The sequence below is a fragment of the Corvus kubaryi genome, unplaced genomic scaffold (genome assembly GCF_017639235.1).
Source record: "Corvus kubaryi isolate FWS band 111438036 unplaced genomic scaffold, C.kubaryi_AGA036_p1.0 68, whole genome shotgun sequence".
NCBI classification, from domain to species: domain Eukaryota; kingdom Metazoa; phylum Chordata; class Aves; order Passeriformes; family Corvidae; genus Corvus; species Corvus kubaryi.
The window spans coordinates 5,530,985-5,548,417 of NW_024582056.1; the positions used below are offsets into that span (position 1 = coordinate 5,530,985).

The 17,433-nt window shown below is 35.3% G+C and overlaps 1 protein-coding gene across 4 annotated transcripts in view; it reads left to right on the top strand.

The window, feature by feature from the left end:
• The first annotated feature begins 7,724 nt into the window (after positions 1-7,724).
• Positions 7,725-17,433, top strand: part of CDH18 (cadherin 18) — a 521,943-nt gene continuing 512,234 nt past the window's right edge. For 3 of the 4 annotated variants that reach the window (XM_042048680.1, XM_042048682.1, XM_042048689.1), the window contains exon 1: positions 7,725-8,088. The gene's annotated coding sequence lies outside the window, so the exon portion shown is untranslated. The remainder of the gene's footprint in view (positions 8,089-17,433) is intronic. The other variant, XM_042048686.1, reaches the window with a different exon arrangement.

Sequence of the window (17,433 nt, forward strand, 5' to 3'; positions counted from 1 at the left end):
GCATTCACATGTTAAACCCTGTCTTCAACATTAGTGTAATTCTGCCATCCATTAGCAATTCACAGTAATGTTTCCCTGGGCTTTCTCTGTGCAAGCTAGAGAAATAGGCTCAAAATCTATTTGAAAGAATTACATTGGTTTATAGTTTCTATTTAGGTCCCTGAATTTTTTCTGGGAATACATCAGAAAAATCATATATCCTATTAAAATTGATGATATAATATGGAGCTCAATTCTGAGTATTAGCTGTGTTTTATCAGCTTTTCTAGCTTTTGTGCCTGGAGCATTTTCTATTGTCTCCATTGTTCAGTAGAAAAATATTTGGATGTCGTAAGTTTAAATATTGGATGTAAGGAATCTCACAGGCTAAAGCTAAATCTTTTTGATAGGCCTGTTTGCCAGCATTTGAAACCCTATCAAAAAACTTGTAGGGTATCTGTTTTTTCAATGCACATGGGGAAAATTCTGCAGGCCTAATTCAATGACAAATTGCAAGAAATATTTCACAGAAGCATCAGGAGAGATATTATTTGTGCTATAACACTAATTACATTTTGCTCCTCATTGTGCAGTAGGCACATTTTCAACCTAAAATCATCATTTAGACTACTGTGTGTTGTAAGTATTGTTGTACTGTGCACAGCATCTCAAATACCATTACTGCTGTGCCACTAATAATAATAAAAGGTAAAGAAATTTAAAGCAACGTTTTCCTCCATATGGATTTTTTTCTGAAATTTAATCTTTATACATTACCCAGAAGAAAGAATGATATCCATTTTAAAAGCAGAAAAAGTTGAACACTGACAGCCACATAGTCTATAAATACATTGTTATTAAGAATTTGTTGTGAAAAGGTGTGAAAAGGTATGAAAATGTACATAATACACTACTCAAAACAAATTAATACTTCTTATCAAGCTCCAAATAACATGAATTCAATCACAATACATAAACCCTCTTGTACAACAAAACCTATAATAACGGAGAATTGAGTGTGTGCAGACAAACATCATCAATGGCTCAAGATGATGCAGGACACAGTCCAGTAGGGAATACTAATGCAGGAAGAGCAACTTTCAAAATTCCCAGCAAATTCAACATTTCTATTATTGCATTTCTCCTTTAAAGTTGTTCCCAGTTTGGTCCTTTTAAGAGTTGCAAGACAATGTTACTTATCATAATGTCACTGAAGGTCCCTCCATCTTTTGATCCTTAATGAAAATACACTTTACTTCCCACCAGAAGTTTATAATTTTCTGAGGCTGCTTGCACTATGCTTTGTGTTAGAAACAGATCTTTCACTATGTGTCTCTTGCACTGGGGAGCTGTTGTGGAAGACAATAAAAGCACATTTAATTTACCTATATTTTGAAGACTTCAGTATCAAGAACAATAAAACTACAGAATATGGGCTGTGAGAAAAATTCTGCAACTGGCAGTCTCATCATATACTGTGGCTATTGCTAGAGGCAGGTCTCAGATTTTTTATCAAACTGCTGCTCCTCAGAACTGAGGTTTGTTGGACTTTTAAACCTCAGCTTTGTTTTAACTTAGTTAGCTACTGCACAATTTTTTTCCCCAGCTAATTTCTTTGACTTACCTTTTTATAGGACAACCTTAGTTTTATAGGCATAGTAGCCTCAAACAGTTATTTTGTTTAGACTTAGGTATTTATGACCATGTCATAATGCCATAAGATAGCTCAAGAGAGCCTAGAGGAGTGGACACCTAGCAGGCTCCAAAATACAGGCATGGGATGACAAGAGATGGGGCAAAGACTGACATGGAGAGAGAGCATTTAATTTTTTGCCCTTTAACAACATTCTGAACTTGAAAAAAAGTAACAAAAACCAGCTGTCATGTTGGGAACTGCAGTCAGTGGCTGAAGGTCATACTGGTGGATTAAATGTATCTTAGTCATGTATATAGTTACATATATAAATATATGTCACTTTCAGACTTCTCTATTATCAGTGTTTTAGGGAACAGAAACTACTTCCAATGAGAATCTGATCTCCATGCAAATATTTAATTTCTGAAGCTACAGGCCCTACAGCAACTGTGAATTTTCATGAAGATCCTTTTATTTTTAAGTACAGTAATTAGTTTTTCTGTGTTTTACTGAAAAGCTCAGAGAAATTTTACTGTACTGGGATTCAGGAATTTTACACAGGTGAATTCAGTAATTGCCTGTATTTTAAAATGTCTGAGGAAGTCTTGATCTAAGCTAACTCTACCAAACAATGCTTAAGCAACATTCAGAAATTATAACAAACATTCCAAGAAGTAGCTTAGATGTGGCCATGATGTTCTGAGGAAGAAAAATATTTAGATATTTGGATATGAGCTTTTCCATTTCTGCTGGCTTTGAGAATAGCACAGCCCATTTCATTCACTAGCATCTATGTGGCCCTTTGAAGGTTCTGAATTCTGTGAAAAAGACCAGTTCCTGTTGGCTTATATAGATCATAGACAGACATGAATTTAAAGCAGATCTGATAAATTCCAAGAAAAATGTTTATAAATTTGGAGTGGATGATCTTTGCACAAAGAAGACAAATATAGTCCTAGAAATGCCATATATTTAGTTTTGCAACACCTAGTGAATTATTTTTCTGACCTAGAAAACAATAGTATTATAAATATTAACAGTGATGACAATAAATAATTTCATTTATGTTGGTTTGCACTTCTATAACAATGTTCACCCTGAAGTTCACTAAAGCATTCAGATAGAAAATAAGGTATATTGTGATTTATGGACATGGATTCCATTATATCATGTTCATATACATAATTTTCATGGCTAAAGTCAAAGTCTTTAACAAATGGATATTTACCTTCTCTTATTCTCTGGCGTGTTTACCAAAACCGAACTGAGTATCTATAAAACTCAAATACTACCTTCTATATCTTGAAATAGAAAAAAAAAATCTAATTAAAATGTAACATATTTTCCTATTCTCTGAAGAAAGTTGGAAGGGACCACAGTGGGTCATCTGATCCAACCTCCCTGCTCAGTCAGGGTCATTCTTAGAGCACATTGCACAGAATTGAATCCAGACAGTTCTTGAATATCTCCAGTGATGGAGATTCTCCAGCCTCTCTGGGAAATCTGTTCCAGTGTTCAGTCATCCTCACAATAAAGTTTTTCCTCATGTTCAGGTGCAACTTCCTGTTCATGAGTTTCTGCCCCTTGTCTCTTGTCCTATTGCTTAGCACCACTGAGAAGTAATGACAAATACTATAAAGAACGCAAGAAATGATGAATCATTATCTTATTTATCTCTCAGAGCTTGTACCCTGGCTTCTTTTCTAAGCATGCCCTTCCAGATCTGAAAGGGAAGTTTTCTAAGGAAATATAAAATTGACAAAATCTATCCTCGTATTCTTGTATTTACATTTGAGAATTTAAAAAAAGTTTTATACACAGTTTTTTCCTCCATCTGTGGAAAAAGAATTTTCTTAAGGAAAACTAAATAATATTTTAGGTTTCTACATTGATTAGATGAACATACACTGCTTAATTTCTAGCCAGTGAGTAGCCTGAGCATTTTAAGAATGTGGTAAGACTCGGCAGAACTTGAAACCTGAATGCCACACTCAGCAATAATACAATTATTAGAATCAGTGTTTAGGTGCAATGTAGAAAGCCCATTTAATTAATTCTTTCCTGGGAAAGGTGTAAAATATTGAATCCTGACTTTTTATTTTCATTGAGGGAGTCTATCAAAGGCACCTCTATGAATAGGCACATCTGCTATTCATTATTAGAGGTTCACAAGATATACTCTCTCAGAACTGTATATTCCATATTCTGACTTTCCTTTGATCATTGGATACAGAAGAACTACCTTGATTATTTTTGGAAATATGGGATAGGACCACATGTATTTCCTCTTTGTTAATTAAATCTGAAATAGTGAAAAAAAAAAATTCTCATAGAGAATTACACATAATAACATATAAAAACACAGTGCTTGCAAAGAGAAATGCTCTATGACAAAACTGCTTCTTAATTTTCCCCAAACCAAGCAAAATAATATGAAAAATAAATATGAAAAAAAAATATAATAAAAATGCCCAGAGCTTCTTAACAGAGTTTATACAGTATGCCTTTTAACAGACTATTTAACATTGTTTAAGCACAATGTTTCAAGTCTGAACGCTGGCCTCTACATTAATCCCTTCAGTATTAAACAACTGTATTAGATAACAACCTTTTTTTTCATCTTCTGAAAATAAATAAGTGCAGTTCTAAATCATCATGCTGTGATATGCTGTATCAATGCATTCTTGAAACAATTTATCATACTTCATTACAGACATGAAGGCCAAAGGGATATTTCCACATACATTCAATACAAACACAAGTTCCACAAAGGGTATGTAGAATATAAAGCTACCTTTAGACAACTGTGATAACATTTGTATTCTTAAAATACAATTAGTATTTCAGTAAATAGTTTTTTAATCATTAGTGTTTACATAAAAGTCCAGTTGCTGAGATTCACAGTCATCCTTTTTTTAAAAATGTGACCCTGACAATACTGCCTTTGCCTGAAAAGTGAAAACCAGACACTAAAATATCAAACTACACAATGCACAATGTTGTGATAGTGCCTCACATATAACTACTGTTTGGTTTGCATGGGGTAGATTAGATTAGATGCAGAAAGCAGTCAGGAAGAAAAATATCAGAAAGGTACTTGGGAAGTGAGCTCCTACTCCAATCTATGCAACAGTGCTCCTCCCATCTGTATTGGGAGCCCTGTGGAAAACACTGAATTCTACACTGTGGCTCTGGATAATCCATGCCTGCTCTGCTGGGCCCCAGGATTAGGGTTTGAGCAGCCCAAACGTTAGTGTGAGCAGCTGCTTTAAGGGAAGCATGTTGGCACATCCCACATCAGTCTGTACTATGCTGGTGGGTGTTACGATATTACAAAATGTCAGGAGATGGTATGTGGTTCTCTTTGTTATGCAAAATAAAGGGTACAACAGCATGGGAGGGAGAAAAGGACCTCTCCATGAATGGGATCCACACAGGGTGCTGTAGGAAAGTCTACCCTTGGTCTGTGCTTCTTGAAAGAAGGGTTGTTAAAATACAAGGGTTGCAAAGTGTACTCTCTATCTATAGTCCTCTTTATAATCTCCTATTTAAACAGCTACTTTATTACATATTGTGTTATTGCGCCTTTTCCACTGAGATCCGCAGAAACCTTTGCACTGCCCTACACCTCCCTGCTCCCATCCTCCCCTCAAGGGCAGAACACTCTAATTACCCTTTTCCCATCATACAGGCCTCTAGAGACTTTCACGCTTTCACCACCAAATCTGCATTCATACAATTGTGTGACCATAATTCTACTGATCTTCACTTCTATTTTCTCATCTTAATCTTTTTTTTTATCCATGAAAATCACTTAGCTGATCCAGAGCACTCAAAACACTTGAGACATCTGTTAAATGTGTTTTGTAGGCTGCAATTAATGAGGTATTCCATACACATCTGGGAAATCAGAGATTGTTAGTTTATACTGTGATATTTCACATGAAGAATGGATGAGTTGAACTTGCTGTGAATACTGCGACTTCATTGTTTTTTTCTCCTAATTTTTTTTGTACGTGCATTGAAAGAGAATGAAGTGCATAAATCTGTTGTTATTTTCTGCCATCACATGACCTTACACATACTCTTGTGTAAACACTCAAAGTAAACAGAATTTTTTCCTGATAGCTCTGTTTCTCTGAATAGACTTAGAGGTACCTCTTATTGTTTATGAATGCCATATATTTCCTTCTTGTATTGCAAACTCCCGTTTAATAGCTGGTCTCTTTCTTCTTGCTGTCTTTTTCCTTCAGTCTTTGACTAGAATTTCCAGGATAGCAATTCAAGACACTTACACAAAATTGATGACTTAGTAGCACTAGCTTGTGTTTATCCAATAAGTCTGTATTGCTAGGTAGGCTGTATAAGGCAGAAACTATCTGACATGAGTCTGTAAATGTGTTTAGTGGGAGATTTTTTAGTGGCAGATAAAGGGATTGGAAAGGAGCACCCTTTTTGATCACTCTTAAGAGATTATACAAGAAGTCACAAGTCAAGTAGAAATCCCTGTCAACCAGGTTGTCACAAAAAAATTTATTTAATTATCAGTATATTTACTTGCTTATGCTTATGCCAGACTCTGATGCTCATGAGACTACAGTGCTCATACTTCAGTAAAAGGTTTGACCTATGCTAGCTCTCTAAGGAGGCAATTTCAGCCACGGAATAAACAGCCGGACTGCAAGTTTCAGTTCTCAGGACAGGATCTCAGTCACAAGGTCTTAATAAATAAAATTGAGAGACCCTTAGACCGATGGATAGTCCAAACATTGAAGAGGTAGAAAATCAAAGCCCTCATTTTGTTTCTGGATTCAGATGAATTTCTGCAAGAATCATATATAAGGGAACCAGCAAGAATGGGACATTATGTTCTCAAGAAAACCATCAAATGCATTGCACTCATGAAGTTTTTTAGTTACAGTTGCTGTTTTGAATCAAGAACAGAAATACAAGAGTGTCAATATCCTGCCATGTAGAAACACCTGTGATTGATGCAACCTATCTTCTGGACTTTAGGAGGAGGCTAGGTACTTTCCCCAGTTTGCGTGAGTATGAGATTTGGTTCATAATTTTCATTTATAACCAGAATGAACAGGTCTCAAATCAATGTCCTTATGATTTAGTGTCCCTAAATTATAAAATAAAATTCTATTTTAAACGATGGAAAAAGAATGCCAGTCTGTTGCAGTAAAAATACTTACTTTGCACTATATCCGTCCTGAAATTTTTGTTTCTGTCTAGTAAAGGATAATCTATTTCTTGCATATGTGGGGAGCGCAGTGCAGGGTAAGATAAGGTGTGCTTGTAGCATACTGCAGATATTTGTTGCTATCAGTTAATTCTGGCCACTATTCTAGCTGTCCCATGTGAATCTGCTGAACAGACATTGTATCTTCACCTCCTGTATCTGAATCTACGATGTTTCGATACAAATTCTTAAAAAAAAACCCAAACAACAAAAAAACCCCCAAGCAAACACAGAAATAAACAAAAACCCCAACAAATAAAGAAACAAAACCCACATAACCTCCCACGAGACACACAAGGTGAAACACAGACAGTGTAGGAAAGAAGTAAGTTCAAGCTGACAGGGGTTAGGAGCACAGCCTGTGAAGCACAATTCTCCTGATTCTTGGTTTATGCTTAATTTCCACAATTGCCATAAACAATTCCAAAACACACTACTGGATTTTTCAGAACACGAACCTGAGGCTTGGCATGAAGGTTCATTTCGAGACTGGGATGTGGGGGGAGTGTGTGTGTGTGTGTTTATTTTATTTTCTCTCTTTTTTAATATGCATTCTAAAACATGTAGAATTTAAAGTGTTCAGAATGTTACTGCAGTGCAATGTGCGTGTTTATATAACTATCATGAAAAACACAGAGAAATATCGCTTTGAACCTGGGCTCTCTTAAACAATTTTTCTTCAACAGAGATAAAATAATGAAAAATACTTAGTTAAACTGCTAGCCAAACTCTTATTGTTTGTACCACTCCTAGAAAAGACCCTGGGGAGCAGCAGCGGAATCTGTGCTATTGATTGGCTGGTTAAAGAGAGGCCTATTAGACTGAGACAGGCTAGATTGATTATACAGCAGCAGAAGGAGCTCAGATTCAGAGCTGAGTGAACGTCAGGGTGAGAGAGAGGGAGAGCAAGTGAGAGAAAGCGCGCAATAGAGGGAGACTGTACCCACTATAGCATCAGTATGTGACAGCTGGTGCCTGATAACACTGATATTGAGCTCCTTCACTGGAGAACTTGCTGAGCTACCCTTTTTTTCATTTGCAAGACGATTCCAGCTCTAAGCCAGTGCAACTGACGGCAGACTGAATCTTGGAATAGTTCATTTTACTTACAATTATATCTCTCATGTTCTGCATCTTTGAAAAAAGGCTTATTACAGAAGACAAAAATTCGTCCTCTCCCCTTGCCTCACATAATATTGATGATGTACAGAGTTTGATCTTCCAGGTAAGGAAATTATTATTTGCTTTTCTGAGCAGCTAAAAAAGGAATTATTCTTTTTGTATCTTTCATGTTAAATACAACCTTTGGCATTTGTTCTCAGAATGCGTTTTTTGCACTTGTATTTCTTTCACCCACAGATTATATGCATCAATTATTATGTACACCTGAAGGAAATTAACAGGACATGGTTTGTGCATTGCATTTATCATGCTTAACCCTTTAGATGAATGGAATGAAAAAACCAGAAAAGATTATTTCTAACTACTTGGATGATGTTTTAATGTGACTTGTCCCACACATGCTAAACAGTCTGAAGTAATAATGGCACACAAGCTCTCCCATATTATTAATTTATTAGTGTACCTATTGTGAAGCCAGGTAGAGAGAATGTTTACCTGAAGGATTTCTCAGTGCTTGTCAGTAGTTTGAAATAGTATCAGTCTTTTGACTGCAAGCTTACCACTGCTGAGCAAATATGGTCAGCTGTAAATAATATATCATTAGACTGCCATTTTTTATAGATATAGTAGTAATTGCTAGCATTCTGCCTGCAAAGTGAAGATCAAGACTTATGACCTGAAATGTGAAACCTAGGATGTTCTGTTACACTGTGCTGCATGTTTGAAGCAGCCACCCCATGGACCGACTGCCTGTTTTGGTATGACATTGACACTACTGTCTCCTAACTGCAGAGCTTTACGTAAAGTTTCTACATATTTCCTTCAGCTGTGTTGTAAGTGGTTTTGCTGTGATAGGTGATAGGTTGTGATAGATTGCTGTGGTCCTGAAGGAGATAAACTATATCTGAAATAACCTAGCTTTTGGATTTGAACTAAGGAATCAGGAAGTTGATTGACTGGGGGTTTACAGGCCATGGGAGCATAGTGCTAAGACAGCTCCTTCATTAGCATCACATTCCTTCCAGCTGTGACAACATTCACCAACTTCCTCATCAGTTTGTGCACTCTGCTTCTTGCTCCAAACTGCAGAGTTTTTCCTATGCCAGCTACAGTGATTATTCCCTCTGGATGAAGTAGAGGCATCAATCTATTAATGCTAGCATTTAAGTAGATTTTGACCCAGCCAAGTACAGTGTTCCAATATTTTGGCCAGTTAAGAAACTGCCTATAGCAAGGTCTTGCTGCTAGAATGTGCACCTACATGTAATCCAATTTATCCAATGACAAAAGAATCACAACTGCAGAAAAGCACATTCTTCTCTTCCTTTACCAAGAAATTTTTAATAAATTTCCATAAAACACCATACTTAAATACTTAATGACTTCTCAGAAACCCAAATGAGAAGTGGAGTTGTCAAAATGATTATTTATAATTTGTAAAAGACATAAAAATTGAGGAGCTTAGGTATATATACAGATTTTTTTAAAAACTAACAATAATTTTAAGGGGGTATCTAAGTGACCCCATGAATAAAATATGCAATGCTTAAGAGAAAGCTTCATCTTCTATAAAGTATCATATGAATAAGCACTGGCAAAACAGGAACTACACTAATGAGCCTAAGGCTCATTAAGGCTTACTTAAACTATAGCATCTGTGCTGTTTTAATACCTTATCTCTTCTCTATGAATAGTGTTTATGTTGTTTCTTATATACACAAATGTCAGCAATTTCAATGTTCCCTTCTGAAACTCTTTCCAGGTAGCCAGAAATTCTCCTGGGGGCACATTTTGCCACCATTGCTTTACTGAGTGGTATTTTACTACCTAAAATGGTGCCAAAGGTGAGCACTCCATACATTGACTATGGAGTTAGAGCGCAGAATCGGACCATAAATAATGGAAAGAAACCCTTTACATTTTAATTACCTGACTGAAAATTTTAACAGTAAGACAAAGACATGGGTTTTGAGGGCTAGATCTACCAAGCATAGACTGTATTTTATAAGGAGCTAAGATAATTGAATGTCTAATTCACTTTGTATTCTTACAAAGCTTAAGGCCTGCCTCAGTATATCTCATGTTCAGTTTGACTAGCAAAAAATATTCCTTTATGCATGCTCAAAAGATTTCCTACAGCTCTTATTAATATCTCTCTTTTCTCTCTGAAAACTCTTGTTCACTATACCCATGCTCTTTAAATATACCTTATAATTTTCTGATTAGGAAAAAAATCATGGTAGTTCTATGATTTCAAAGACAGCAGTATTGTTTCCTCCAATTAGTGTCTGTTACTAGTCAGGTTACATCCAAGACATGAAACTCCAAATAACACTAAAAAGTGTTTATTTTTGCAATGGGAATATTTCATTTGCACCTTAATTCTATTTAAGTGCAAAAGAGAATCAGAAACCCAAACAATTAGTTAAGCTTACATTCATAAGATGTTTTTCTACTCATATATTATTAATTTCCACATTAAATATTGTAAGCATTTTCTTTTGTAAGATTCAGAAAAAAAAAATAGATGAAAAAAACTCAAATCAGAAAGTGTTAAGAGTTTACACAGCACAAACTGTGCATTTTCTTTCAAGTCTTTGATTTTGTTTATGTTAATCTGGACTTTTTGCAACACTTTAAACTGATTCAGTTATGTCACCTTTTTCTCAAAAGATTAATTTGACCTTTTTGAAATTAATGTTGCATTTCTTTCCAGCTTGAACTTACAGAATGTGAAATTTATTTTTATTTTCCTAGCTAACTTAAAGCCATTAGGGGGCTCTTTACTCCTATGATATCACACAGCAAGCTGCAATAAAAAGATATAGCTAGTTACTAGACTTGTTACCAAAAAAATTCTACTTGAATAATTATTTTGGGTGTAGACCATTTTAATAATACAGAACAACTAAAAATCTCTCTATTTTTTGTTTGTTTGTTGAAGACGGTCCTGTTTATTTTGGGTTTTGGTTTTTTTTTATTGCACATAATTAAAAACTTTTACTGTGAATTAATGGTTATGTCTAGAAGTTACTTTATGTGCCATAAAGGAGAAACAGGGAACATGTTCAGCAAAAACTTTGAAGTAATCCCTGGAATTACTAAATCTAATTAAGAGCCTGATTATGAAGCACCACTTCTGTCCAAGAAGCTAGAGCTTATTTATTCCAGTAACTATGAACAATGGTGCAACTACCACTAAAAAAAAAAATTCTGTTGAGTACTATTACACTGTACTGAAAATAACTTAGAGTATCTAGAGGTGACATACTCTTCCCTTACACAGCTTGCTTTCAGAAGGGCTAAGTATGTGACCAGGATTTTTCAGTCACTCCTTATTTCATGAAACAAGAAAGTTTCAATTCTGAAAACATTTACTCATATGAGGAGCTACACCATAGTTACTCTGGAGCAAATTCCAACACCTTTTTTCTGCCTATTACCCTTTAGTTTCTGTAAACTCATTGCAACACTGTATCTGAAAGCAGTTGTGAAGTTTGTACTATTTCTTGTGGGGTTGTGAACTTTGTATGGTTACTTATGGGATTCCTTGGAAAGAACTATAGAATAGTCTAATGCAGGCTAAGGACAGGAATTTAATTTGTTTTAAAGCAAAGCAAGGAAGTTGTAAACACTGCAGTATCATGCTGAGGTGATGCCAGGAGAAACATGAGTATCAAAAGACAAGCAAAATAATTGTCCACCTGTTCCAGTTTTGAAGAATTTTTTTATTCCTGCCATACATGAAAGAAAAAAATCCCAAGTTGGTAAATTATTTTACCCACCCTGAACCAACTTGCTATTTTATATTGTTTAGCTTGGAGAGATTCCAATAGTACCAACTCCATTCAAGAAAAAAAAGAAAATAAAAAGGACTGACACACTTTGTGATACTTGACATTCACAACAAAGGAGTATAATCTAACCAAGTTGGAATAAAAAAAAAAAATCATCAAGATAAAAAATTATTTTCTTTCCTGGTTTTACTACACATTTGAATAATCTCTCTATTTTTGCATCCTATTATATTATCGTATGACATATCAATGAAGAACTTTGTTCTGCTAAACAGCATCTATAAATTCCAAACAGGATCTCAAGACACTTTGTTTACTGCTCTGCACAGACAGGGGTCATGCAATATAATGAAATTGTCAAAAATATGGAATAAATCAAGTATTATTTCTGAGACAGATAATTGATGCTTCAAACTCAGAGAAGATGATCTTCATTAGCTATATTATTAGCACATTGCAAATTCAGCATCATACAAATTATCTTCCTGTTAGTAGAAGAGGGCTTTTTCATTGCTAAAAGGTGGCTAAAGTTAACTATGGCTTGCTTGCATTTCAAGTAATTAATTATGTACATGAACAGTCACCAAAGCTGAGATGGCATTAGTATTAGTAATTTATCAGGCACAGCACCACCCGCCAGTCAAAGAAGGGGATTTTCCTGCTCTGCTCTGCACTGGGGTGGTCTTACCTGGAGTCTTGTGTGCAGTTTTGGGTGCCACAATGTAAGAAAGGTATAAAGCCATTAGGAAGCATCCAAAGGAGGGTCACAAAGATGATGAAAGGTGGAAGGGAGGGCAGGGCATACGAGGAATGGCTGAGGTCACCTGGTCTGTTTAGCCCGGAAAAGAGGAGACTGAGGGGAAAGCTCATTGCAGTTACAACTTCCTTATGAAGGGAAGAGGAGGGGCAGACACTGATCTCTTCTCTGTGGTGACCAGTGACAGACCCTGAGGGAATGACATGAAGTTGTGTCAGGGGAGGTTTAGGTTGGATATTAGGAAAATATTCTTCATCCAGAGGATGGTCAGGCACTGGAACACATTCCCCATGAGAAGTGGTCACAGCACCAAGCCGGACAGAGTTCAAGACTTTGGACAATGTTCTCAGGCACATGGTGTGATTCTTAGGCTGTCCTGTGCAGGGCCAGGAGTTGGAATTTGATGATCCTTTTGGTTTCCTTCCAACTCAGGATATTCTATGATACTATGACTTTATTTAAGGCCCAAGCAAATTGCAGGAAGAATGACAGGAAGTGTGTAGCAGAAGCAAAGAACAGAGACCACTTCTTGGTTGGAGTCAAGCACCCTAGCAATAAGACTCTTTTCTTCTCTATAAAACAGTTTAATTCAATTGTATGCTCTGCTTCCTTGAAATCAATGAAATTTTATGTAAAAGATAAAAATTAAACCCATATAAGATTCTGGCACAAAGTTTCTGCAGAGCGTCACTCCAGAGGTAACTATAATTTACTGGCTGGTTAATTTATCCCTTATATAAACACACTATGCAAAGCACTTTGAAATACTTTTGAATAAAAACTGTTGTGTAAATGTAAAGTATTATTATGGCAAACAGAAGTCACTCAAAGTTGACAGAAGTCACTTCAGCTAATGAAAACTGCAACAGTCTGGGGTGCTTTATTAAGCATGAATAAATAATTCATCTCTGATGAATGTTTAAAGGCTGAAAAAGCAGTTCTTCAGACATGTACTCAAATAAGAAATACTTAATTTCTTTTTCCTATTTCATGTTTTCTATAATATATGAGGGGAATAATTCAAATTACTAGATATTAGAAGCAGAGAGGTTTGCAAAAGCAATTAATATATGTACTGTTGAAATATTTTAAAGAGAAGTAATAACAATGTAATCTAAAATACACATCATAATACAATGAAAAGCAAAATCTGCTGGTTTTAAAATATTTTTTTTTTATTTTTACTGGAAAAAATTACATAGCAAATGAAATTGCACTAAAACAGCAGCCCGCAGCTTCCTCAAATTTGCATAAAAACCTAAAAAAAAAAAAAAAAAAAATATATATATATATATATATACACACACACACATATGGTGTCATCCCTGCTGATGGCAGGAGTGTTGGAACTAGATGATCTTTAGGGTCACTTCCAACCCAAGCCATTCTATGATTTGACGCTATTATATATGTGCATATATGTGTGCATATACCTATATTTGAGCTTATATTTTACTGTTTGTAAAGACAAGAATATTTTACTGTCTGTAAAGAAGAATATACCCCTGTTCTGGAAAATTTGCAATTTTTAGTAACACAGCCATGTAGAACCCAAACATGTTCCCTGAGTTCCATAAAAAGAAAGGGTTTTTTGGTTGTGAAGCCACTTGAGGGTCCAAGTTAAAAGACAGGTGTCACCAAGAAATGCAGATCAGCAGAGCATTACATGCCACGATTCTAACAAAATACTATTTTCCCTGATATTGAAAACAGTTTGTTCACATAATCTGCTTTAATGCTGTGATGTGGTAGCAGCATGCAACTAGCTACCATTAAAACACACAGTACAGTTTTGAGAAAAGCTCTTTAAATTTTTAGCTTTGCTTGAATTTCAAAACTTAGAAGTGAGTCAAAAGTGTTGTTGCTTTGCAAAACACGGATTATGTTTGGCTCTGGAACAAGACATGGATAAATCCTGCTCTGATCAGTGACTATTAACACTGGTCTGTGGAGTATAAAGTGAGTGAACAAAGTTCTGCAGAGCAGTTGATAGTGAGAAGTAATTCATTGTCCTCTGGCAGATCTGTAACACTGAGAATTAATGTGCTTTCAGCAGAGACAAAGCTATGGTAACACCTTGACTATTTATACACCTTCTTTTTTCCCTCAGAACTTTTTGTGACTGATTTGGGATATATGACTGAAATATTTTTTTCTTCCCTCCAGTTATCAGATATTGAACAGAAAAACAATACAAACCAACCAACCAATGAACTAAACAAACAAACAAACAAAAAAAACCCACCAAAAAATATCCCACACCAAACCCCTGTCAAATTCACTTTTGGGCAAGTTGTTAAAGGTGAACAAAATTAAATGTCAAAAATTAGTAAATGATGATAAAATTTTTCCTTGAATATAGTGAAACATTGGTTTTGTTTCTAATACTATGTAATAATCAGAAGGTAGAAGCTCTTTGTGGCCCAGAATACTTATCAATGACAGTAGGAATGTTTTGCAGCATATGGAAATTATGTATACCAGAAAGGAAAAATACATGATATTCCTTTAAATACTATAAAGTTTAGTTCTAGTAGTCTGTTTTTCTTAGGGGTACATAGAATTCATCAACTTCTAAACACTACTGAATATAAATTATAGTGTTTTGCTCTTCCTGGCTTCTTACGACTCATTAATAGTTCTTAATTCTATGCAACACAGCTGTACTGATATGTGTAAGGACAGTTCTGAGATTAATGTTGCAACTTTCAAGTGTAAATAAGAACAAAATCATCTGAAAATTCCTGCTACTGGTGCATTTTATTGAATTGGATTAAATAATATAAACATATCCTTCATATTTATTTTTAGTTTAACTTATAACAGACTATATCTTCTTAATACTGTGGGTGGAACCAGAATTTGAACCCCTCTTCTTAAATGAAATCATAATTAACTTCTGATGGGGAAATGTAGTTTCAAGTTTCCTGCCTTATTTTAAGACAGGAAATTTGAAGCACCTTCAGGTAAGCTTGGATAATATTCAAGGGACTCATTCTTGGATGTTTGTCCATTAATTCTAGGCACTGTCATACACCAGTATATATGTATAGAATCTAACTAGCAAAATTATGGCAATGTCATCAGTACGTGCTATTTATTAATTTATGCCAATAAAACAAATGCCAGTGCCTAGGATTACAGCTGTTATGAGGTAGTTTATCACCAGCAAAGTTGGAGCAAAGTGCGAAAGTGTCTATCAAAAATGGAAAATCATCCCTGAATTGCATGACCAGGACCATGATCAAGCAGATGTGTCATGCAGACATTATTCTGAAGATCAGAGAGAACACTGGGAAAAGATGTTTCTTTTGCAGTCTGTATCCATATATCATTTGATGCCACAACATCTCTAGGACCTTGGAGAAAGGCTTACAGCTCTTTATCTGACTAACTCTCAGATACATGGGATCAGGAAGACAACATGAGTGAAATGATGCAGATATACAATTAGTAGTTCTTGTCACAATTTTTGTACTGTTTAAGAAAATCGTTCAAACTGGAGTTGTACCTTACTCTAAAGTGACACAGTTTAGTGACTTTGCTTTCAAGGGGAACAACTAAATAATTATACATGCCTGCTTCCAATGTGAGGTACAATCTCCTCCCCGCTCTAGGTCATATTTTCAATGTCTTGCCCTAGTGCAGCAAATGCAACATGGCCGGGACATATAAAACTTCTTAATAACTTTAAAGAATTAAATGAAATTATGTTACACAGAGAGAAAAATATGCATAAAATCTGTCCAACTATGATTACATATCAATCTAAATGAAAATCCTTTGTCTGATGATTCTATAATTCTCTTAGGCATCTAGATTTCTACCAATTATTTTTTGTTCATACATATATACAAGTATCTGAAACTCATTAACTTCTTCACCTGTTTTTATAACTAAGTGTTCCTGCCTAAAAATTTTGGAGAAGCCCTACTGCAAGAACTGTTGTCACTTTGTGTGGTTGATACACACTAGTGAGTTGGAGGAGTAAGTGTCAAGATTCACAGGATGCCACAATTAACTCAACCACAAGGTTTTGTCATGCAAAACAGTTCAAACTACTTTCCTCGAGGAGAGGTATCTTTCTTTACTTCGTATAAACATTGGCATAAGAGTACACATACAGACATTTACCAAGAAATAAATTATATACTGTGAATCTCCATTCTGGTTTACCATCATGTATTTTCTTTGACTCTGTCATAGCTTAACATTCTTAAGAGGAATCAAAGAATACTTTAGCCATGAACATTTTCCAGACAGTGATTTGTAGACCAATCTTTCTATCTATGCATATCTGAGGAATATCATTACAGTCTTTCCTACTTCTATAACTATTCATCATCTTCACTTCCATAAGATACCTGCAGATGTTTTAGATTTGTGCTAAAATCCAGAGAGAGATGCTGTACAGTATGTGAAAATATTGCATGTAGCAAATGTGCATGTATGTGAAAGTAAAAAAAAAAACCTACGTGACACTGACGGCATCAACTATTTCAGCCTGCATGGTATTTGGAGAGGTTATTGGTCCCTGATAATTTTGCCATTGATTTTACACAATTTTGCAAGTCTAGAACTTGTGCTGAAAAGTATTGTCATTTTCTTAGATGGCACAGTTTCAAGTGTTTTGTGCTGAAGATACCTATTTCAAAACTAAAACTTCTTTGCAAGTCTCCTGTGTCCAGGACCAGATATAATCTTTATTACTTCCTTTTCCTTTTCCTCTTCCTCTTCCTTTTTCTCTTCCTTTTCCTTTTCCTTTTCTTTTTTTTTTCTTTTCTTTTTCTTTTTCTTTTTCTTTTTCTTTTTCTTTTTCTTTTTCCTTTTCCCTTTCCTTCCCTTTCCCTTTCCTTTCCTTTCCTTTCCTTTCCTTTCCTTTCCTTTCCTTTCC